General features: G+C 40.6%; 1 long non-coding RNA gene across 1 annotated transcript; it reads right to left on the bottom strand.

The window, feature by feature from the left end:
- Window positions 1-6,609: 6,609 nt before the first annotated feature.
- On the bottom strand, window positions 6,610-8,225 carry LOC113164355. Its single transcript, XR_003298989.1, has 4 exons — window positions 8,205-8,225; window positions 7,820-7,906; window positions 7,600-7,738; window positions 6,610-7,508 (listed from the first exon to the last, which is right to left on the bottom strand). It is a non-coding gene; the product is annotated as an uncharacterized LOC113164355 (long non-coding RNA).
- Between the last annotated feature and the right edge of the window lie 17,206 nt (window positions 8,226-25,431).

Genomic DNA, 25,431 nt, shown 5'->3' with positions numbered 1-25,431 from the left:
ATTTATATATGGTGTATGGACATTTGCAGCTTACCTTGATAAGGGTAGCACTACTTTTTGCACCAAGGTGTCTGTATTATCCATATTTGAAACCAACCATTGAGGTCAAGAATATAATGTCCACTACGAAGGAACATAACATCACGTAATAATGATAATAAATGGCTAGAAATCTCACACGGCCTATGACAGATATGGGTCTATATGTAAACCTCTGTAGTATCCAACTATCATGAGAAAAAGAAGTGTCATTATCTTTCTGGCTTTAGCTGGGCTTCTGCTTGCCCTTCAGATTGTAGCATTAACAATAATTATCTCTCATCAAAAACTCTGTAGCTTCACCCTGAAATTCATTTTTTTTTGTAATAACACAATATACAAACTTTTCTGTGTACCTTCAAGTGAGATATCTGTTTATGATGCATTCATTTTAGTAGATTCTGTTGGGTTTCCTGTAATTTTCATCATTTTTACCTACACTAGGATTCTTATAATAAGTTATTATAGTTGTAGGGAAGTCAGGAAAAAAAAAAGCTGCACAGACCTGTTTACCGCCCCTGATTGTTTTAATCAACAATTTTTGCTTGCTTGCACACGAAGTTATTGCAGTTCGACTAGAATTTCCAAAAACTACATGTTTAATAATAAGTTTACGGTTGGTTTTGTATAATCCTCTTTTTATTCCAATGATATACGGACTGAAAATAAAAGAAACTTCTAAACATCTCAAACCTTTTCTGTCGACATATAATAAGATAGTTCTTCTGCTGTAAGAAGAATGCAAAGATTTGTTTGATCTATGTAAAGTACTTATTGTCAACGTTGATACAGGTTCCAACAAAAAGTTAAATGAGAATAGCTAAGATGCAGCAAAGATTTTTATCAGCTTCAACAATTTGATGATTGATGTTTGAGTTCATATTCTTACAATACCTTGTATATTTTATATCCACTTTATTAATAACCAAACAGTTCTATGTCATATTAATATGTGTCATATGCTTGAGATCAAGTGTTCAGGGGAAAGGATCATTTCTTATTTTTGAAATCATTGCTGGAAGAGGGATGCTAGATAGGTAGGTTAGTAGATATTTTATTAGCCTCAAAGGCAAGTTCTAGAGAAAACACCAATTAAACACACAGAAGCAGCAGGAGACTAATACGCTAAGCATTAGCATCATCTGTACAGACCCAAATCATATGCCACCTGTAACATATAAACACTTTGCCAGGGGTGTGCTGTGCTGTGTGTGTGTGATGGGTGGATTTGTGTAACGTATACCCAGATCCTTAAGAAATAAAAAACTTAAAAATGAACTCTTTAAAGTTAAAGTTTTCTGTTGTTTTTACAATATGTTTTAGCATAAAGTATCACAATGTTTTTGCAACATGCACGGTGCCAACAGGCGACTTATGGTGAATATTGTCAGTACAAGTGTTTGGGGCGATTTAATATATATTAGTGTACATGTGTCGCAAAATGAAATATAGATGTTCATTTTCTTTATTTAGAATTTCACTCCAGAAGATGATTTTATTTCCAAAAATGGATGAATTACAGTCATTTGTTGTAAAATGTAGTCTAGTGAAACGTGGACAATACTGTAAGATCACTTATTCTCTTATCGTGTTCCTGAAGAAAGGAGATAATTTGTCAAAATCTTGCATATAGTGAAAAATTACCAAGAGCTGCTTCACTTTGTTTGTATGTGTGAGAAGCTTAGCAACGCCCTTATGTCAACATCTTGACCCCTTAGTTACAGTCAGTCTTACTTCAGTCTCATATTAAGTCATGTTAGTGCCACAGTCTCCAATCTCCAAGAAAAATCTCCCAAATGAGGAACGTGAAACATGTAAGATGAAAAAAGTGTCTTTGAATGAATCACATTCATGCTGACCAACATGCACCTCATTACATAAATGTTTCATTGCATAAAAGCTTCCTATTTAAACTCGGCCCCAAGATAAGACTCAATGAAAGCCACAATTTACTAGGATCTAGTCACATTCCAGTAGCGTGAATGACATCATATTGTTGAAAAGACCACAGTGTGAGCAATGTTAAACAGTCAAATATTACATTTACAAAGCACACAATACATCTTTTATGTTTTTTCATATATGCATCTAAATAAAAATTTAAACTTGCATTGATCCATTAGGATGTAAAGAGATGATAAATCGATCAGTTCTGTCTGTGCTCAGACTGTCTTGTTTTCCTTAATACAAAAATCTAATTAAAAACAAAATTTTCACTTTGAGAACTTTATCCCTCTATTATTCTGGAAAATGCCTCCTGTGAAAGCATCACACGCAATTAGCACTAAATATTCAAGACAAACTGATTCCCTTATGTAGCGTTTTTATGTAGTGTTCATACTTCATCAAAATATGCTTTACCTTATGCAAGTGTTTGCTACAATCTACAAAAATATATTATGTATTATACATGGTGGACCTTCAGTAATCTGCTTCTCCTATGTTGTTTATGTGCACAAGAAAAGTCAGAATGAATAAATCAGCGACCTAATTTATTAGCAAATATGTTTTATAGCCCCATCTTTGCTTTGTGTAAAGTATGTATATCAATATTAACTTCAAGAAGATTTAATAAAAATAATAATCGTAGTTGTGGACAAACTTCTCCAAGGCTTCAGGCTTTGATATTTCACCTGGTATTGGTGAAACTGATGTTCCCTTAATTTAATCTATTTTTCAAACGAATGCCTATCATGGCATAATGATGTGATCAGATCATTTCTTCATTCAACTCTCTCTCTCTCTCTCTCCCAAATTTCACATGCTCCTACTCCGCTTTTACCCTTTCGCCAGAACTTAAGGACTCTCGAATCTGAGCAGTTTCCTCCTGGTCTCTGCTGCCCTACCCTTACCACAGGTCCTTTCTATTGTTGACAGATTATGCACCATGCTCACAACTTGTCTGGATAGTTTCTACCCTCTCTCTTTGAGCCCTGTCTGTACATCACCTCAGAATTCATGACCAGAATGTCCTTACCAAAAGCAAAAACAGACAACTACAAGTACAAACTCAGCAACAACACCGACACCAGGAAGCTTTTTTCCACTTTCAAGTCACTCCTCTACTCTTCTCAACTTCCTTCATCCAGATCTCCTACTGCTGACGACTTTCACTTTTTTTTTTACCATTAAGGTGGCAGCCAACAGCTCCCACTTCTTCAGAGACATACTACCATCTTCATCTAACTGCAGAGATTTCAACTAGTTTGCTGCTCTGACTGAGGAAGATACATCCACCCTCCTCTCAAACCATCCTACCACCTGGTCTCTTGATCATATCTCCTCCACTCTCCTTCAAACATCTGCATACTCACTAAACCCAGCCATTACACAAATAATAAACACATCTCTCACAAAATTCACCTTTCCCACCTCATTTAAGCAGGCCATAAATCACCCTACTCCTTAAGAAACCGACCCTTGACCCCTACCTTCTGGAGATGGTCACTCTCTCTTGTTCCATTCCTGACCAAGGTTCTTGAATGAGCAGTCTTCAATCAATTGACTAACGTCCTTTCTAGGAACCATTTCCTTGATGTCAACCAGTCGGAGTGGTCACTCCGCAAAAACGGCAGTAATGAAGGTCTTGCTACTTGATCTATCTGCAGCGTTAGACACAGTCAACCACCAGATCTTCCTTTCTCCTCTTCTTCTCTTTCAGCTTTTCCAATCAGGGGTCGCCACAGTGAATCATCCTTTTCCACCTCACTCTATCATGGGCATCTTCTACCCTAACACCTGGCAACCTCATGTTCTCTGTTAACACATCCATATATCTCCTCTTTGGCTGTCCTCTTGCCCTCCTGCCTGGCAGCTCCATCTCCAACATCCTTCTACCAATATATTCACTATCCCTCCTCTGCATATGTCCAAACCATCTCAGTCTTATACCCGATCTTCCTTTCTACACTTTATTTAGGCATCACAGGGGCAGTTCTGGCCAGGCTTAATCCCGTTTCTACCAAACGACTATACTGTTTTAATAGGCATTTCTGCAAGCCTTACCAACATTGCTGCCCAGATCATAGATGTCTAGAATCCCGCCTGTCCATTGATAATGACTTTACGGTTAGTTTTGCAAAATCCACTATTTATCTGTATCATATATAGACTAGAGAGGGAAGACATTTCTGAACACCCTTAGAAGTTGTTCTGTTGAAATAAAATTAGATAATATAACTAAAGAAACTCATAACAAGGCTGTGATTTCTCTCCGTAACACTAGGAAGTATTAGTCAACAATATAGTCAGCCTCAATTTATTTGAACAAATTTTTACAACAACTTTTTGTGCTGTGAATCGCAAGTTTCACTTTGGATGTTCCATGTTGCCTTTAATTGATTGTTCACATACAAAACCACCATACTGATAGTTGACAGTTGTCTACAATGTCTCAGTTTTTGGTTCTAAATAATTTGCTTCTCACCTCTGAAACAGTTTTACTCTGTTTAGACACATTAGAAAATGTATACTTTTATCACAGCTATTTCATGTACAGATGATGCTAATGCTTAGTGTATTAGTCTCCTGCTGCTTCTGTGTGTTTAATTGGTGTTTTCTCTAGAACTTGCCTTTGAGGCTAATAAAATATCTACTAACCTACCTATCTAGCATCCCTCTTCCAGCAATGATTTCAAAAATAATAAATGATCCTTTCCCCTGAACACTTGATCTCAAGCATATGACACATATTAATATGACATAGAACTGTTTGGTTATTAATAAAGTGGATATAAAATATACAAGGAATTGTAAGAATATGAAGTCAAACATCAATCATCAAATTGTTGAAGCTGATAAAAGTCTTTGCTGCATCTTAGCTATTCTCATTTAACTTTTTGTTGGAACCTGTATCAACGTTGACAATAAGTACTTTACATAGATCAAACAAATCTTTGCATTCTTCTTACAGCAGAAGAACTATCTTATTATATGTCGACAGAAAAGGTTTGAGATGTTTAGAAGTTTCTTTTATTTTCAGTCCGTATATCATTGGAATAAAAAGAGGATTATACAAAACCAACCGTAAACTTATTATTAAACATGTAGTTTTTGGAAATTCTAGTCGAACTGCAATAACTTCGTGTGCAAGCAAGCAAAAATTGTTGATTAAAACAATCAGGGGCGGTAAACAGGTCTGTGCAGCTTTTTTTTTTCCTGACTTCCCTACAACTATAATAACTTATTATAAGAATCCTAGTGTAGGTAAAAATGATGAAAATTACAGGAAACCCAACAGAATCTACTAAAATGAATGCATCATAAACAGATATCTCACTTGAAGGTACACAGAAAAGTTTGTATATTGTGTTATTACAAAAAAAAATGAATTTCAGGGTGAAGCTACAGAGTTTTTGATGAGAGATAATTATTGTTAATGCTACAATCTGAAGGGCAAGCAGAAGCCCAGCTAAAGCCAGAAAGATAATGACACTTCTTTTTCTCATGATAGTTGGATACTACAGAGGTTTACATATAGACCCATATCTGTCATAGGCCGTGTGAGATTTCTAGCCATTTATTATCATTATTACGTGATGTTATGTTCCTTCGTAGTGGACATTATATTCTTGACCTCAATGGTTGGTTTCAAATATGGATAATACAGACACCTTGGTGCAAAAAGTAGTGCTACCCTTATCAAGGTAAGCTGCAAATGTCCATACACCATATATAAATACGGTTGATTTATCATTTTCACCCAAAAAGAAAAAAAGAAAAGAAAATTGTCAAGAATCACAAAGTAATTGGGCAGGATATGAAAACAAATTACAGTTTACTATTTAGGTTCCGTATATGCAGTACAAATTTAAAAGAAATTCTTCTTCTTGTTCAAAAGTAAAACTAAAACCTGTATGTATGTGATGTCATGTGTTAATTGTAGTTATTTTTAACTTTCTCAATGCATGCAGAAACAATGATCTAGAAATGTATGTTTAGAAAAATCCATAATATTTCTGTGCCTTAGGTTTTTAGTTTTTGAGGATTAATTGCAGAGATTGACAATGAGCCCCAACATATGACCAGAATCATACAGAAACTCATGGAGCGTTTTTCATGTTAACTGGCTGACCAAATTTAATCTCATTACTATGGTGCTAAAAGGAAATAATAATAAGGAAACCTGCGATTCACAGAACAAAACAAAAAAAAGAAGACAATGTGATCAGTCATTAGCGACAATCTAATTTTATGAGAGCTAAAAGGTAAGCCTTGCTAGACAACCTACTAAGTGGACAACATATGTACGTAGTGGGTAATTACAAATATTAGGACTAACAACATTAGGTCACTTTGTCCTGACAGAAAAACCTTTTGAGATGTTCCAGTCCAGTCCATATATCATTGGAAAAAAAGAGGATTATACAAAACCAGCCGTAAACTCATTATTAAACATACAATTTTTTGGAAATCCATATGCCAATCGAAATGTAATAACCTCATATGCAAAATAAAAACAAAAAAAAACAAAACACATAACACATTATGAGAATCCTGGTGTGAGAAAAAAATGATGAAGATTACAGGAAGAACAACAACATTTAACAAAATGAACACACCTAAAACAGTTATTGCTCTTGAAGCTACACAGAAAAGTTTAGAGTTATTACAAAAAATAACTTTCAGAGTGAAGCTCCAGAGTTTTTGATAACCGCTCAATGTTGATAGTCCCACTTGCTGACATGCAGTCAGAGGCCGAGCTACAGTCAGAAAACAATGACAGTTGTCATGATAGTTGGGTACTGCTGAGGTTTACATATAGACACATATCTGTCATAGTTAGTTAGAAGCCATGGCTAACACTAAGAACTCTGAACCAACCAAGGCATAAAACAGATAATATTGAACAATACATGCTTCTGAGACGCCGAGTTTTCAGGCTGATGACTTATGTTTAGAATCTGATTTAATATATCATCATGATCAAACGGACAAGGATTGGGTTGGCTATGCTGCAGAGCTGGGGTTAAAGGTTGAGATTCAACACTATTGTCCAAAGCAAGACTGTTTATCTCATCAAACAAGGCTTGATAAGCGTTTTGCTCAGAAGCTAACTCTGATTGAGAGCTACGGACAGCGAGTTGTTCTAATAGAGCGTCTATTTGACTGAGATTATGAGGGGACACATCATCATCATCATCGTTGCTAGTGTGGAGGTTCAGGTTGTTAGGTTGCTCGTCAGTATGCTGAGGCGGCGTTGGCTGCGATAGAGCGCTGATAACTCGAGCCAAATATTCTCTCAGATTATTAAGCTCCATTCTCTTGACTATTCAATCTACATAAGCAACGGTAACATAAAACACATGAAACAGCTAACAACAGAATTCTTTGCCCACAACCAAACATAGGGCCTTCATTCTATACATTAAATCAATATTGTACCATAAACATTGATGAATTATACATCCACGACACACTCGTGACAGTTTCCTCAGCTGTGTGTACCCCGAGCTACACACCAGGAGAACCTAGAGTAGATGAACAGTCTAGAGTTTAGGATCTGATGACACTCTCGCTTTTTTTTTCATTATGGAAATGTGAGGGAAGACGCAGGCTTACATCACATGATCCTGTTTGCAGGCACCGGACTCATCCTTCGATCGTCATCCAGCGGGGGAGGAAGGAGGCTGGACTGAAGAAAATAAAGGCTTCTTTTCTTCAAAATAAAGCGCCGAACATAATACATGGGGATCCGTCCCTAAAATCATATACAATGCATCAGTTTTATGACCAAGATTTTTTAGTTTGTGATTTCTTAAAATAGACTGAGAGGACTTACAGCGTATGTTAGTTTTTTACACCCAGCGTTGTAGACTCTTAGGTTTTTTTTTTCTTTATCTGAAGTCAAGCACAGCGCCGCTGATTGCTAAAAAATAAAAGAATGTGTGCATCGTCACAAAATTGTAGAACAATGTTAGCTAGAATTTGTACTCAAATTAAGGATAAAACTTTTTAAATGTTTTCATCAGACAATATAAATTATTGATTAACTGGCTCCTAACTTAAATGGGCACTGGACATTTTGCATAGCGGTTAAGCATCAGACTTTTTAAGCGGCGAGCTCAGGTTCGTATCCCACTAACTAATGACATCATTATATATTTATTATTTAATACAATAATTAAGCCCTACATTTAGACTTAACAATAATTAAACAAACTTACCGTTTTTCCAAAGTCAACGTTGCGCAGCATGGACCAGTCTCGTTAGACTCCAGCAGACGGCTGCTTCTATGTCAGACGCTTGAACAGAACTGAGCTCCGATTTTTTGAAGCTTTGACCAAACTTGCAACTTTTATGGACTGGTGAAATTTTGGCGGGCGTAACGCTTGATGCAAATGTGTGTGTGTGTGTGTGTGGCACCGTTCTCACGGATTACCAGCCATTCTTGAACTTCTAAGTTATTCCTTTGTATATTATCCCTGTCTTAGACGGGTCTGACGGCTGTCTGAAAGTCAATAAAAGGTCATCTAGACGTAGTGAAAGGTCATCTAGACGCCATTACAATGACATCATTATACCCTTAATGGAAAGGGGGGGGTCCGTGGGAAAGTAAGTTCACAGTGACCTTTGACCTTAAGATCATCAATCATAATTAATCCTGACACTTTGTGGTCATGAGCATCTCTTAGGTCCACAGTGGTTCTTACCACTAAGTCTGCCAGAAACATGGTGGTCAATGACGATCAACTGAGCTTTACCAACCACATCTCCTTGGTTTCCATAATGCAGATTTGCACTTTTCAGCATCACAAAGATCAGAATCAGAGCCTACCTTTCAGACTATACAGCACAACTCGTTGTGCAGGCTCTGGTTACCAGCATGTACTATCAAACCCCTCCAGATGATCCAAAATGCAGCAGTACATCTATTCTAGTCTACATCTGCCTGTCTGAACTCCCTCATGCAGGTCTACAATTCCTCCTGCCAGTTGTGCTTAATGGACGGCGACTCGTGGTCCCCTCACCTCACACCAAAAGCTCAGGGATCCCACAATGGTGGAATGAGCTACTAAACTACCAAACTCTGCACACTGAGCAGCCTCACTCCCAATTTTCAACAGAACTCCTCCGCATCTTTTTACACACTTAAATCTTAAAAACAAATCTTTCTCTTTCACCTCAGGAAACAAACATGTCTTCCTCGAGCACTTTAGTGTTTTTCTCCTTGGCTTAGATATTTGTAGCTTACTTGTAAGTTGCCTTGAATAAAATAAACTGATAAAATGATTAAATGTAAAAATGGACGATTTCTGTGTGACAGAAGAAAAACTGCTGTTGATTGCATTGTCCAGGTTTTGTATTTGGGGGATGCTTATAGTGGGTTGTGTTAAGAAGAGGTGGAAGGATTGAGTTGCAGTGGAGAGTGATAGGTCTGTTCAGGTGTCTGGTGACCCTAGTCCTGGTGGAGAAGAACCAGCGGTTTCCTGAGGAGGTAACATAGATTGGTGTCCAGCACTTATATAGTAATGTGAAATTGTCGATGACATAAACAATCACATAAAGAAACAGTCAGGTTTGCATTCATACCTGTGGGTGAGTCACAACTGCAGGTCTTTAGGTTGTGGCAGGAAACCACACAGACAGTGGGAGAACAGAAACCAAACCCATGAACCAAACAACATGGGCTAAAAAGTTCAATGCTGTGCTGCCCCTGAACAACAATAAAGACACTACCAAGAATTATATCTGTAGTACAGGTGTCAGTATCAAAACTGTTTCAGAAATAAGACAAAATCCGAGTCAGAGTTGCTCTTGTTGTAGACACAAGGCAGCTGGGCGTCTTCTCCAATAAAACCCTGGATGTGAACCTCACAGCTCACTGTGAGAAAACAGGTGTTTTAGATCACGTATGTCTAAGTAAATTGATTCTAACTCACAGTTCAGCAGCAGTTCTTGTGACATGCTCTGTAAAGACAAACAAGCAGCAGTGGAGGAACCAGAGAGGTGGTACAGGCCCTCCTACTTCCCAACTGCCTAACTCTGTAGCTTCCCACCGGGTAAGACATTCAACAGGCTAAAAGACAGGTGGAATCCCATTGATTACCCACAGCAAGAGCTTAAGGTAGCGAGAACGAAATCTTCCTGAACAGGAAGTGGCAAGGTTGGGCTGTCAAAATAGATCAGGAAGTCAAGAAATAAGCAGGTCAACCGGGAAGTCAGGTCATATTACCTAAAGCTCGAAAACACCCAGGCTGCAGTCTAAGAACCAGTTTTTCTGTTTAGTTTTTTTCAAAAAGCGTTAAATCCATAACTGACCATGTGTTATGGGCTCATATACACACTAGGTGTGCTGTTCCCATCCACCTGCTCAGGTGAGCTGCCTCCAACTCTGCTCATTGGTACTGCTAGTTCAAGTGTTCAAATGCAGAGGTTCATACGGTACGTCTGGCAAGACAGTGTCTTTCACCTGTGAAGGTGAAAACAATTCAGAAAATTAAAGTCTAAAACAGTAAATACAGTTACAGACCAGGAACGGACTGAGGAATGTTTTTATCTGTTCATTTCTTAAACTTGCCTCAAAATAAAATATGAACTCTGAGGTTGGTGAAGATTCTCAGTCATCCAGGTGATGTTATCTGACTCATGGAGTAGTGAAACTTTCGACCTGGCAAGAAGGAAGTCCAGTTGCCATGATTCAACTTCCAGATATGAACTCTAAATTGAGCATATTATGGCCACTTTAATACATTTTTGAAGCTTCTAAGAATGTTTTTATGTTGGTATTAGTGGCTGTGTTACGAACTGGCTAACAAGCGGACCCAGGTGCAGAGTGCGTTTTCCCACAAAGATTTATTAACAGATTAATGAGACTACAGCCAGAACAGAGGGAATGCAAACGCAAACTATCGGGACAAAAACAAAAACCTCAAAAGGAGGAGAAATGTAAGGACTCTGTACAAAAGGCAGGAAAACTAATGACTATCAGAACTTGTTGTACAAACAAAGCACAGCAAAAACTGAAGCTAACAATACAAGAACTAACTAGAAACACGACGAAACAACCAAACAAACCTGAGTGTACTGAGATGTCTTACAACCGTGGAGAAACAAGCTAGAGGTCGGGAAAAGGCTGAGCAACAGGAACAGAGAACAAACGAGGTGGATAGTTGACAAATGGACAGACATCAACTTAAATACACAACACCTGCTTAAAACACACCTGTAAACACAGTCTTCTGGAGACACTGCCTCAGGTGGTCGGAGGAGGGAACTGTAACAGGCTGTAAATGACCTCCTATTGGCTTCGGATCAGGGTAGCGTCACTATACTTGTGCTACTCGACCTCAGTGCAACTTTTGACACCATTGACCATAGTATTCTCCTTCACAGACTAGAAAATTTTGTTGGAATTAAGGGAACGGCCCTCTCCTGGCTTAGGTCCTATTTGACTGATCGTTATCAGTATGTAGATCTAAATGGCGATTACTCCACATGCTCTCCAGTGGAGTTTGATGTTCCACAGGGTTCAGTTTTAGGCCCACTCCTTTTTTCCGTCTACATGCTTCCTCTGGGCTACATTATCCGTAAGCATGGTATTAACTTTCATTGTTATGCTGACGACACACAGTTATATGTTTCATCAAAACCAGATGAGATCAAACAGCTTAATAAAGTTGAGCAATGTGTAAAGGATATACGAGACTGGATGCTAATTAACTTCCTTCTGCTAAATCCTGATAAGACAGAAGTACTTGTTATAGGATCATCTGCAGCTAGAAGCAAGATTTTAGATCACGCCGTAACTCTAGATGGCCTTTCTCTTACATCTAGTGCAACAGTCAAAGACCTTGGTGTGATTCTAGATTCCAGTCTTTCATTTGAAGCTCATGTAGATAATATCACCAGGACAGCTTTCTTTCACCTCAGAAATATTGCCAAGATAAGGAATATTTTGTCACTAAATGATGCAGAAAAATTAGTCCATGCTTTCATCACCTCTAGGTTGGACTACTGTAATGCCTTACTGTCTGGCTGTTCAACCAGGTGCATAAACAAGCTTCAGTTAGTTCAGAATGCAGCAGCGAGAGTCCTCACTAGAACCAGAAGATATGAGCACATCACCCCTATCTTATGCTCACTTCACTGGCTCCCTGTGAAATATCGCATTGATTTTAAAAAACTACTTTTGACATTTAAAGCATTAAATGGTCTTGCGCCGCAGTATCTAAGTGAACTGCTAGTGTCTTATGATCCACCACGCCTACTTCGATCAAAGGATGCTGGCTGCCTGTCAGTACCTCATATCATAAAAACTACAGCTGGGGGCAGAGCCTTCTCTTACAAAGCCCCAAAGTTATGGGATAGCCTTCCAAATAGCGATCGGGACTCAGACACAGTCTCAGTGTTTAAGTCTAGGCTGAAAACCTATTAGTCAAGCATTTTTGTAAATAGATTTGGGAAGGACTCGTGGACGTAGAGCATTATGGTGAACTGGTATGTTTAGATGCTGTCTTCCCAACTCTCACTGATCACTCAGGTTTGTTGATGGTGAAGTGTTCGGTTGCTCTACATCCCAGGGAGCCCTCATGTCTGTGTTTCCTTCTGGCTTTCCTTTTTAGTTAAGCTGTCATAGTTAGCCCTGCCGGAGTCCCTGCTGCACTATTCTAAATATACATTGACCTCCTACATTATCTGTATCTGTGATCGCACCTAACTGTTATCTCTCCTCTTCTCTCTCTCTCTCCCTCTCTCTATTTCCCTCTTCCTGTCTCTGTCGAGCTACACGTCGTTCCACCCTTCACCCTCTGGACCTGTCTGACTCGTCCTGTTGCCCCACTTCGGTCGGAGATCTCGTCTCTTGGATCCCCCGTATGGCCCCGTGTGGTGACTGTGGTTGGTTCCACTCTTCCATGAAGTTGGTCCTGGCCTCGACGGACGTCAGCAGCTGTTTCTCTGAGGTCTCGACTCAAGGCTCGATAGTCCAGGACTGGAATTTCCTACAAGTCTACCAGAGCCTCCAATAACTAACTGGACTCCAGTTAGTTATAACTTAAAGACATTAACTGTTATACTGGACTGCCTGCTGCCTAACACATAGCATAATGTAATCACCCATATGAGGATGGGTTCCCTACCTGGTTCCTCTCAAGGTTTCTTCTTGTTGTCTTCTCAGGGAGTTTTTCTTGCTACCGTCGCCCTCGGCTTGCTCATCAGGGACAATCTGATTATTATGATTCTTACACAATTCAATTCAATTCAATTCCATTTTATTTGTATAGCGCCAATTTACAACAGAAGTTATCTCAAGGCACTTTACAGTTTAAGTTTTAAGACCTTACAGAAAATATTTATACAAAAAATTATAGAGAAAACCCAACAATCCCATTTGAGCAAGCTTTAGGCAACAGTGGGGAGGAAAAACTCCCTTTAGAGGAAGAAACCTCCAGAAGAACCAGGCTCATAGTGGGCGGCCATCTGCCTCGACCGGTTGGGGTGAGTGGAAAGAGAAGAGAGAAAAGAACAGCAGGCAATAAAGACAACAACAAGCATCAAGAACATTGGGCAGATGAACTGGATTCTGGAGATGTACAGCTCCAGGCCGAGGATACCTGCAGAAAAGTACAGAGAGAGGGAGACAGAGAGGAGGAAACACAACTAAAAGAGAGAGAAGACACAAAGTTAATTCAATTCAATTCAATTCAATTTTATTTGTAGAGCGCTTTTTACAATTGACATTGTCACAAAGCAGCTTTACACAACCAAAGAACAGTACATGAACAGTGTATGTGTATGAGTCACAATAATCTGATTGTCCCTGATGAGCAAGCCGAGGGCGACAGTGGCAAGAAAAACTCCCTGAGAAGGCAACAGGAAGAAACCTTGAGAGGAACCAGACTAAACAGGGAACCCATCCTCATATGGGTGATTACATGCTGTGTAGGCAGCAGTCCAGTATAACAGTTAAAGTCTTTTAAGTTAATATGGAGTCCAGTTAGTTATTGCAGGCAGACTTGTTCCATTCCTTGACTATCGAGCGTTGAGTCGAGACCTCCAAGAAACAGCTTCCGACGTCCGCCGAGGCCGGGACCGACATCATAGTAGCTTGTGACCAATCCAGTCTCCAAACACATCCCATAGGGCAAACGGTGGATCCAGGCGACGAGATCTCCAGCCAGAAGTTGGGCATCAGGACGAGTCAGACAGGTCCAGAGGGCAGAGGGTGGAATGACGTGTAGCTCGACAGAGAGACAGGAAGAGGGAAAAGAGAGAGGGAGAGGGAAAGAGAGAGAAGAGGAGAGATTGCAGTTAGTTGTATTCACAGTCAGATAAAGTTTGAGGTGAATTTATATTTAGTGTAGTGCAGCAGGGACTCCGGCAGGACTAATTATGACAGCAATGACATGCAATGGTGGCATTTGCATTGATACAGGAGAAAGGAGAGAGGAGAGGAGCTCAGTTTATCAGTAGAGGTCCCTCAGCAGACTAAGCTATATCAGCATAACTAAGAGATGGTTCAGAGTCACCAGGAGAGGGGCTTGGTAGCTAAAGGCTCTGCCTCCCATTCTACATTTGGAAACTCTAGGATCCACAAGTAAACCTGCAGTCTGAGAACGGAGAGTTCTGCTTGGAAGATAAGGAACTATGAGGTCTTTAAGATAAGATGGAGCCTGATTATTAAGGGATTTATAAGTGAGGAGAAGAATTTAAAATTCAATTCTGGATTTAACAGGGAGCCAATGGAGAGAAGCTAACGTAGGAGAAATATAATCTCTCTTGCTAATTCCAGTCAGAACTCTGGCTGCAGCATTTTGGATTAACTGGAGGCTCTTTAATGAGTTATTGGGACAAACTATTAATAATGAATTACAATAGTCCAGTCTGGAAGTAACAAATGCATGGACTAGTTTTTCAGCATCACTTTGGGACAGGATGCTCCTAATTTTAACTTTAATGTTTCTCAGGTGAAAAAAGGCAGTTCTAGAGATTTCTTTGATGTATGAAGTGAAGGAGATATCCTGATCAAACATAACTCCGAGGTTTCTTACAGTATTACTTGAGGCCAGAACTAAGTCATCAATGGTTAGAATGTGTTTAGACATAGTGTCTCTGAGATGTTTAGGCCCAAACAGTATAACCTCTGTTTTGTCTGGATTTAGGAGAAGGAAATTGGAGGACATCAGGGTCTTTATGTCTTTTAAGCAGCTTGAAGTTTGACTAATGATTAGTTTCTCCTGGTTTCATAGATAGGTATAGCTGGGTATCATCTGCATAACAATGGAAATTTATAGAGTGTTTCCTAATAATATTGCCTAAAGGGGACATATATAAAGTGAAAAGAATCGGTCCAAGCACAGATCCCTGTGGAACTCCATAGCTGACTTTGCTGTGCATGGAAGACTCATCATTAACGTGTACAAACTGAAATCTATCTGATAGATACGATTTAAACCACTCTAGTGCTGTTCCTTTGATTCAAATGACATGTTCCAGTCTGTGTAATAAAATGTTGTGATCTATAGTGTTGAATGCAGCACTAAGATCTAACATGACGAGTATAGAGAGTAGACTGTCTGATGCCAATAGAAGATCATTAGTGACCTTTACCAGTGCTGTTTCTGTACTATGATGTACTCTAAATCCTGACTGGAAATCTTCATACAAGTTATTGCTACGCAGGTGGTCGTACAATTGCTTAGAAACTATCTTTTCAAGGATTTTAGAGATAAAGGGCAGATTGGATATTGGTCTATAATTCACTAAGGCCCCTGAGTCCAGAGTAGGCTTTTTGAGTAGGGGCTTGACTACAGCAACCTTAAAAGCCTGTGGTACGTAGCCTATTTGTAAAGACAGATTGATCTGATCTAATATGGACGTGCTGATCAAAGGTAAGACATCCTTGAGGAGTCTAGTTGGGATGGGATCTAAGACACATGTTGATGGTTTAGAGGAATTAATTACTGAAATTAATTCAGAATGATCTACAGGGAGGAAGCAGTCTAAGTACGATCGTGGATCTAGAGTTGTTGTACAATCCATGCTATATGCAGGGAGGATCTGATCAATTTTTTCTCTAATAGTTATGATTTTATTTGTAAAGAAATTCATGAAATCATTGCTGCTGAGAGTTGAGGGAATACTAGGCTCAACAGAGCTATGACTCTTTGTCAGCCTGGCTACAGTGCTGAAAAGAAACCTGGGGTTGTTCTTATTTGCCTCTATTAATGAGGAGTGATATGAGGTTCTAGCTTTACGCAGGGCTTTTTTATATATTATTAAACTATCTTTCCAGGCTAGGCAATATTCATCTAAATTGGTGGAACGCCACCTCCTTTCCAGCTTACGTGATTTCTGCTTTAAGCTACGGATTTGTGAATTGTACCATGGAGCTAACTTCCTCTGACTCACTAGTTTCTTTTTCAGAGGAGCAACAGTATCAAGTATTGTTCCAAGTGAAGCACCAGTACTATTAACAAGATAGTCCACTTGTGCTGGAGTAATGTTGAAATAACTGCCTTCCTCTGTGTTGGTACATGGCTCTGAAATAAAAGATGGAATCAGCTCCTTAAATTTGTCCACAGCATTTTCACATAAACATCTACTGTAGAGAATCTTATCTGTAGGTTTAGTAAAGTCTGGTACTGTAAATTCAAATGTAAATAAGAAATGGTCAGATAAAAGAGGGTTTTGGGGAAAAACTATTAACTGATCAACTTCCACACCGTATGTCAGAATCAAGAATCAAGGGTGTGATTAAAACAGTGAGTGGGTTTATTTACATTTTGGGTAAAACCAATGGAGTCTAATAGTGAATTAAATGCAGTGTTGAGGCAGTTATCATCAACATCTACATGGATATTAAAGTCACCCACTATAATGACTTTATCTGCACTAAGAACTAAATCAGATAGAAACTCTGAGAATTCAGTTAAAAACTCAGAGTAAGGGACAGGAGGACGGTACACAATAACAAACAGGACTGGTTTTTGATTTTTCCAGTTAGGATCAGAGAGGCTAAGAGTGAGGCTCTCAAATGAATTCAAACTATGTTTAGGTCTGGGGTTGATTAACAAACTTGAGTGGAAGATTGCTGCTACTCCTCCACCCCGACCTGTGTTTCTAGGAACATCATAATTAACGTGACTTGAGGGGGTCGACTCAGTTTCAGTAAGAGAATATAAGTCTGTCTTCACTGTTTATGTAAACTTAAGCCTGAGCTGCCTTTCATGTGACGGCTAGTAGAGGACGAGTGAAAGTAAAACTTATTTTGACAATTAGTGAGACTTTTAAAGGTAAAACAATAAGTTCCCTAAAATATTTACACGGTGCATTTATTGTGTCCAAAATGTGACATTATTATTATTTTTATGGATGTTATTGTTGTTGTTATTAATAATGTTATATTTTATTATTTTATGGCAGAGTATAACACAATTAACATGTTGATATAATTTTCGAAAGTATTTATGTATATAATTTACATTATATACACAATAACATATATATACACAATAACGCTACACACATCTACAAAGACCACTAATTAATTATTATTCCATTAATAAATAGTGTCTGTCGGGCGTCAGGTGATAAATAAATGAAGATATCAGACATCATTCATTTCCTTGTTTCTATCTGTGGCTGAGCTACAGCTGTCACATGACAAATGAACGAGGACCTGAGTACAGACTCACAGTTGAGTGAGTCGTGAACGAATCATTTTTGTTTCCTGTCCTGCTGACTGAGCTTATGCAGCTGCTGCCATGTGGTGAGAGAAGGTACTGCAATGAACTGGAAATGAACAAATCACTCACTGAGAGGACTCATTACTCCCAAGTCATAGAAAAGATTAGTTCATATTGAACGAAACGTTCACGAAAGAAACATCGCTAACTCCTCCAGAGTTTATCCAACAGAAACAATAACTAATAAAACCAATGAAAAAGATCAACTGCCTACGTTTGACCTGCTCGGCCTTACAGTGTCACAGCAGCGCTCAGAGTGGTTTATAAGAAACAGGATGATATCAGAGCTTCAGTGAGAAAAACCAACCTGCTTCTCCAATGAGGTCCAACATGAAGAACAGCTCTGCACGACAGGAAAATCAACTGAACTAGATTAGCAGAAGACATCTGTATCAGTAACAGACGCTGCCGTGCGACGGCTGGTGTCCAAGGCTGTGCCTTCATGTCTGATCACGGAACAGAAAAAGGTGTGTTTATGTTATGGGACTGATAAACTGTCTCACTGCCCTCTAACTGCAGGACAACAGTCAAATGAGTATTTACCGCACTAGGAACGAAGTGACACAGTTCAGGTTGTTGGAACAACAATCTCAATAATCCTGCGGCGACAACATGTTGTATTTTACATGTCTGTAGGATGAAACTTTGTTGTTGTTGTTCGGTGTCATATCTGATCACACATGTTGCTAATGATGGTACAAGTGATTTGCTGATTCATGGTCACACACTTTCTCATCTGAATGGATTTTGTTCGTTTTGGTAGTTCTACAAGAAAAGTACTTTCTGCATCAGACCTGCCAATTACAACAACCTGCCTGTTCCTTGGGGGGTGACATGCTGACTGTACATTAAGCTAGCTGCATAGCTAAAAGACAGCATAATTAAATAAAACTAAATAAAAAAAAAGAAGGACAGTTAATACTGTTCAAAGGACATGTTCATGTCAGACAGATTCCTGCAGAAGGTTTTCATAGTCTTCTGAATAAGTCGAGAGTATTAACAAATATAATGTACCTAAAATAATAATGATAATAAAAGAAAGTCTGATCTTTTATGTCTCTGCCTTCAACTCACAGCTCTCTGGTCTAATTCTCTGTACATCCACCAACACCCCAACATGAGCCAAAGACCTACATCATGCGGACAGGAACTACTTCTCGTACGTACATGTAAAAATTCTCTAGAGTTGTGCCGTGATTTAACCATTGAAACGACCAATAAGAGGAACTTTGAGTCAACTCTAGTTACAGTAGTACAAGTAGTTAATTTGTATACTGTATAGCAGTACTAGTCGCTATAGCTCTAACAGTAGTATTAGTAGTATCAGGAGTAGTATTATTAGTGTATCTGTTAAAGTTTGGTTTGGTTTAACGTTGAGCTTTGACTAAACTAATGCACTTCTGTTTAGGACGGAACAGTGGTTAAACTAAAATCATGAGACTCGCCGTTGTGGTCGTCTTCACCCACATTTTGCAAACGTTGCAAAAGTTTATTGTACTTATACATCAATTCCCAGAAATGTCTTTAGAGATTTGAAGTAGTGGAAAGTGTATGTGTGTACATTTACACAAGTACAGAAAGAAAGATACTTGATATGATATGATCTATACTGTTGGTACAGTAGTACCCCGTCCAACACAAACAGTAACAGTAAAGACAAAGTCTGGATGTAGAAATATTTCCTTTGTCTTTTATATGTTTAACACTCTGTGCTCTAGGAGTTAAACTAACTTTTGGTTTATTGTGAACTGAATCTTTTCCAGCTGAACACTTTGTTTTTCACGTCTAGAGTTTTAAATTAACTTTGCTTGGTAATGACCGTGTCCCTGGTTCTGTATAGAAATGAACAGATTGGACCTTAACATCTGTGGTAACGAGGTGTAAATATCAAACGTCCTCAGTAAAACACTGAAACAATCATGTTTCCTTGCAGTCTGCACATGGAGCTGACACAAGAGCCGGTCTAAAAGATGTTATTTGTTCATATTAAAATTAAAAATAACTTTCAAACCGCTGGTTTTGGACGATTTCCCAGACAAACATCAGGAAAACCTCATTTGTAAAGATTTATCTGATCTTAGTAATATCAGTTCTAACCAGAGCAGATGGGAAAAGGAAGAAGTTACCAGATCTGAACAGTGACACGGATGTGGTTCTGGTTTCCATTCAGACACAGTCACAGCTGATCTTACTGAGACCTTGGTTCAGGAAAGTGGTTCTACAGAAGCTGTTACACATAATACAGTAAGACCTTCTTGGAGCTGTACTGCTGATACTTCGTGATACTGCAGTAGATGAAGTTCATGGCAGGAAAAGTTCAGTTTGTTGGAGCTGTGCTGAGTTCACAGGGATATGGATCAACAGCTAAATAAGACCAACCAACAGGGAGATACTGGCCTGAGACCTGGTCTAGAAGACTGATCTGATCGCAGGTCCAGGTAATAACTGTGTCCAACAATGTCACCTTGAAACAAATGTGTCCATAACAGAGACCAGGTCTAACAACCACGGGTCAGTCTGAGGAGACTTACTGATCCAGACCAGCTGAACCAAGACCATCAGGAACCTCAGACGAACAGTGAGACTGGAGCTTAACAGGTGAGTGAGGGGGCGGGGCCAGGTGGAATGGAGGGAAAGTAGAACAAAGGACGTGGGAGTGGCTGGGTGAGAGAGCAGGGTTTCCTCCGCAGGGTGGCTGGGAGCACCCTTAGAGATGGGGGGAGGAGCTGAGAGTGGAGTCGCTGCTCCTCCACATCGAGAGGAGTCAGCTGGGGTGGGCTGGGGAGGTGTTCCGGACAGGTCCCACCAGGAGGAGGCCCCAGGGAAGACCAGGACACGATGGAGGGACTACGTCTCTCGCCTGGAGGAGGTGTCCGGGGAGAGGGAAGTCTGTGGCCCCCGCCACCCCGCCCCAGATAATATGTATGTCATTCTCATTATAAGATAAAGGATGGATGGTATTTGACATAAAAACAGATTTTAAACGTCTAGTTTGTACTGAACTATAAATAATAATAAAAATTGGTATTTAAAGTTCAAAGTTCAGGAGACCTAGAACCAGTGTTCGTAGTAGTTGAAGTAGCAGTAGTACTTCTTAAAGCAGTACAATATTAATTTTAGTGTAAGTAGAAACAACAGAAATAACAGAGAGTACAGTTAGAGTTAGAGGTAGCAGTGATACTAGTATCTGTAATAGTAACTGCAGTTGTACTAGTAGAGTCAAGTAAGTAATAATATTAATAGAACTGGTTGTAGTAGTAAGTGGTACTACCTGTAAGGAGTAAACAGAAAAAGACAATTCTGTATTACTAGTAGTACCACTTCTAGTAGTAGTAGTAGTAACAATAACAGTAACAGCAGTACATTAGTAGTAAATACTGTAGTAGTAGTTTTATAACAGTATAGCAACAGATTCAACTGTTTGTTAGGGATGTCAGTAAAAACAATAGTACAGTAGTAGTAGTAGTTGTAGTAGTAACAGCAGCATCATGATGATGAAGTGGCTCCATCTTGTGTAACAAATTAGTTACTGCATAAAAAAAACAAACAACAAAACCCAGATTTTAATAATAATATATACTTTATTGATCACCTTGGGGAAATTCGTTTTGGACAGCTGCCAGACTGAGTCGGCGCTACTACCGGGTTTCTGTGTTTTGTCCAAAGACACCTCAGCTAGTAGCCAGGAGGAACCGGGAATCAAACCACTCACCCTGGGGTCTGTAGGCGACTACTCCAACACCTGAGCTACTGCTCAATGTAATACTTCCTATATTTATTTAGACAGTCCAGTACTACAAATGTATACGTGTGTGTATAGTAGTAGTAGTAGTAGTAATTACATCATGACTAGTTGAAATTCAGATTACAGATATCTTTAATTACATTATGACTACTCAAAACTCTTCGGTCCAAAAAGTGCTAAATCTGTGCAGCAGCACTGATGATGTCATTTCTGAATCTGCAAAGGAGTTGTGACCATTAAAAATGTGAGTGTAGAAATCTTAAACTGGTCAGAATGCAGTTGTAAATACCCTGAATTATAATTTCAACTAGTCCAAATTCAAGTTTACATATGTTAAAGTGATCACGGATATTCAGTTTAAACCTCTATAATATTAAAAGGGCCTGATAAACTGCAGGGAACTACAGACGCCTTCAAGCTCCATGGAAAGTGGAGAGAGACCCATCTGGCAACCACCATGATGACGAAGATGATGAGGAGGAGGTCCTACAGGCAGCTGCTGTTGGAGTTAATGACACTGCAGCTTCATCATCCTGTGACTCCCTGAATGTAAATGGAAAAGTTACCATAGTCTCCTCATCATCCTCCGGGATCTGACAGTTCAGCATCAGTGGGAGGAACTGGAAAACACGTCACTACCTGCACCTCCTGGTAAAAAATAAAAACCATCTCTGGATCTGTCTCCTCTGTGGATTCATCCTGATGGAAACAACAGATCTAAGGTGGATCAGCACAAGTATTTAGAGAACACACACTCAAATACAAGGTCCAAGTTTTACTTAAAGTACAAAAGTACTGCACTAAGAAGTATTTTCAACAGTGCAGACTTTCAGTTCCTGACTCTAGAGTTGTTAACGTATTATTGTATGCATGTACTCAGAAGGCCTCCGTGAAATCCTGCTGCGTGCTGCTCCGGTGGAGGGCAGATCAGGCTGTGACTTGTTTGATATGTAGTGTGGTTCTGTCCCACAGTCTGGGACTGACTCGGTCTCAGACTTGTTGACTATAAGTAAAACACTTGCAGACGTTTTGTTTTCATGCTGAATCAATCGTGTTCTGTGGGGAGGATTCATACAAACCTGGGATGTTCAGCTGGACTCTGACCTGGAAGTCCACCTTTGGGATGTGACACTCGTAGAGTTCGCGGTCTGACTGCCGGAGCTTCTTCAGGCTGATGGAGAAGTTTCCTTCTTTGTACCGATCAGGGAAACTCAGGACTCGGCCTCTGAAGACCTGGTCCTGGGTGTTGGTGTTTGGACTGTTGTTGATGATGTCCAGTACGACGTTGTCGTCTTTGTCCCTCCAGAAGACGGAGACTTCCTCAGGTAGAGGGTCTTCCTCTGTGTAGACACAGGGCAGCAGGACGTCTTCTTCCAGAAAACCCGCGACCTGGCAGCTCGCTGAGAGACTAGAGACACATCGAGGAAGAGGATTCACATAGTGTAGGTCCGGGACCTGATCCCCAACCAGCTTTTCATCATCTCAAACAGAAACGATTTCCGTTTCTGGAGCTGCTCTGGTCCAGCAGCTGCTGTCGTCTATATTGTGATCCACTTACCTGTGTTCACACCACAGAGGACGAACATCCAGAGTAAACCCAGTCTGGACCTGTGGGGGAAACGACAGCTTCAGAAACCATTGACAGTCACAATATGACGAACGCCTGCATCGTCTGGAAACTCTGACCAACAGAAAAGAGGTTTTTCCTCTTTTACTGGAAACTGCTGAAAACAAATGTCTTGACTCAATACGTCAGCTGTTCCATGTAAAATCTTGGAAACCGACTGGGTGCAGCTTGCTCACTGCGTTTCCTCTGATGCAGTAATCTCCAGGGAAAAGGATTAAAGGTCCTGATCCACTCAGTCAGGATTTAAAGCTGTGGATCCTTAGTTGACCCCCATCCTGAATGAGAAGAGAGAAGTAGCTGAACCTGCTCTGCTGTGTAAACACAGAGATAAATGTGGTTTGTTTCCAGTAAGAACACGTCAGGTCAGATGTTCACAGGCGTGTTCACCTCTGTGTCATGTCTCCAGATGTTCACGCCTCATCGTTTAAACCCAGAGTCACAGCAAACAACAATTACTGTGAAGTAACTGTTTACACTGAGCCCCAGGTGAAGACAGAAACTGTTCCTGTTCCGTCCAATATCCAGGAAAACAGGCTCCGCCCACGACAGACAGGCCCCGCCCACGACAGACAGGTGTGTTTACACAGAGCCCCAGGTGAAGACAGAAACTGTTCCTGTTCCGTCCAATATCCAGGAAAACAGGCTCCGCCCACGACAGACAGGCCCCGCCCACGACAGACAGGTGTGTTTACACAGAGCCCCAGGTGAAGACAGAAACTGTTCCTGTTCCATCCAACATCCAGGAAAACAGGCCCCGCCCACGACAGACAGGTGTGTTGGGGGTGGGAGGACCGAACAGGAAAGTGTGATGGACGAAGGTGACAGTTGTCCAGCAGTAACAGGTGGAAAGAGGAAAAGTAAACCTACTGTGAGCAGCTCCCAGGACCAGTCTGGGGCTGTGAAAAAGGTCAGAGGTAGAGGCCTGAGGAGCCTGAAGGCGGCCGAGTCGGACTGTAGTGGGGTCGACGACTCTCCCGGCACTGACGCTGAGATGGCCGGTTCTAATTCCTCCCAGTCTCAGAGGCTGAAAGCATACAGTACTTGCGGCTGGTTAGTGCAGTGGTAACATCACCACCTCCCATGTGGGAGACTGGGGTTCAAATCCCAGCTATGTCCTTAGGCAAGACCTCCTCATGTTGCCCTGCCTACCCTTGTAACTTGTAAGTCGCTTTGGATAAATGCGTCTGCTAAATGATTAAAATGTACAGTGTTGAAAGAGTTAAACTGTTTCTGTTATGAACTAAGAACTTAAAGGGGGTGAAAGTTGAAGATTATTTTTCTCATACGGAACTGTTTGTGACCTCAGTCCGTGGTCAGATGAGGAGCAGAGGTAAAGGGGGCTACACGGACCAGGAGGTGTACAGACTTAAGAAAATAGTGTTCAAGCTGAGCCAGGAACCTGAGGATGATGGAGGGTTGTTCTAAGTGCTCACTCCCTGCCAGGTGGTCCATCGGGACCAGACTTACTGTGTGCCCGGTAGGTTAATCACTGATAATGTGATTTTAATTTGGGATGTTTTGGACCTCTCTGGTTCATTGGGAATAGACTTGGGTCTGATTTCGCTGGACCAAAAAAAGCTTTCGACCGGGTCGAGCACCCGTATCTCTGGAAGACTCTGGAGAGGTTTGGTCTCAGCCCTGGTTTGATTGCTATGATCAGGGTTCTGTACCAGGACATTGAGGGTGTACTGAAGGTCAATGGTGAGCTGAGCGCTCCTTTTAAGGTGCGACGAGGCATCAGACAGGGCTGCTCGCTCTCAGGGATGTTGTACGCACTGTCCATAGAGCCTCTTTTATTTCAGGTCCGGTCCTCCATTAGTGGTTTGGTTTTACCCAATTGTGCGGCCCACCCTGTGCTGTCGGCCTATGCAGATGATGTTGTCGTTCTCGTTAAGTCACAAACAGAGATCCGTACTTTAGAAAATATAGTAACGGCTTTTAGCAATGTCTCATCTGCTAAGGTCAACTGGCACAAAAGTGCAGCGTTGGCTGTCGGCAGGTGGAGGGGTGGGCTTCCCACTCTACCGGGGGGTCTCACCTGGCAGAGGGGGGGATTTAAATACTTGGGTGTGCATTTGGGGGATGAAGAGAGTGTGACTAGGAACTGGGCTGGTGTAGTGGAGAAGGTGGAGGGGAGGTTACAAAAGTGGAGGTGGTTACTGCCACAGATGTCGTACAGGGGGAGGGCTCTGGTGATCAACAACTTGGTGGCCAGTGGGCTCTGGCATCGCCTGGCCTGTGTGGACCCCCCTATTGATCTTCTTAAACGGGTTCAGTCCATCATTTTGAATTTTTTCTGGGACCGCTTCACTGGGTGCCACAGTGTGTTGTTT

This window comes from Anabas testudineus, chromosome 2 (genome assembly GCF_900324465.2).
Source record: "Anabas testudineus chromosome 2, fAnaTes1.2, whole genome shotgun sequence".
NCBI lineage: Eukaryota > Metazoa > Chordata > Actinopteri > Anabantiformes > Anabantidae > Anabas > Anabas testudineus.
Note: the sequence above shows the minus strand (reverse complement) of the source record. Positions and strands in the feature narration are given on the sequence as shown.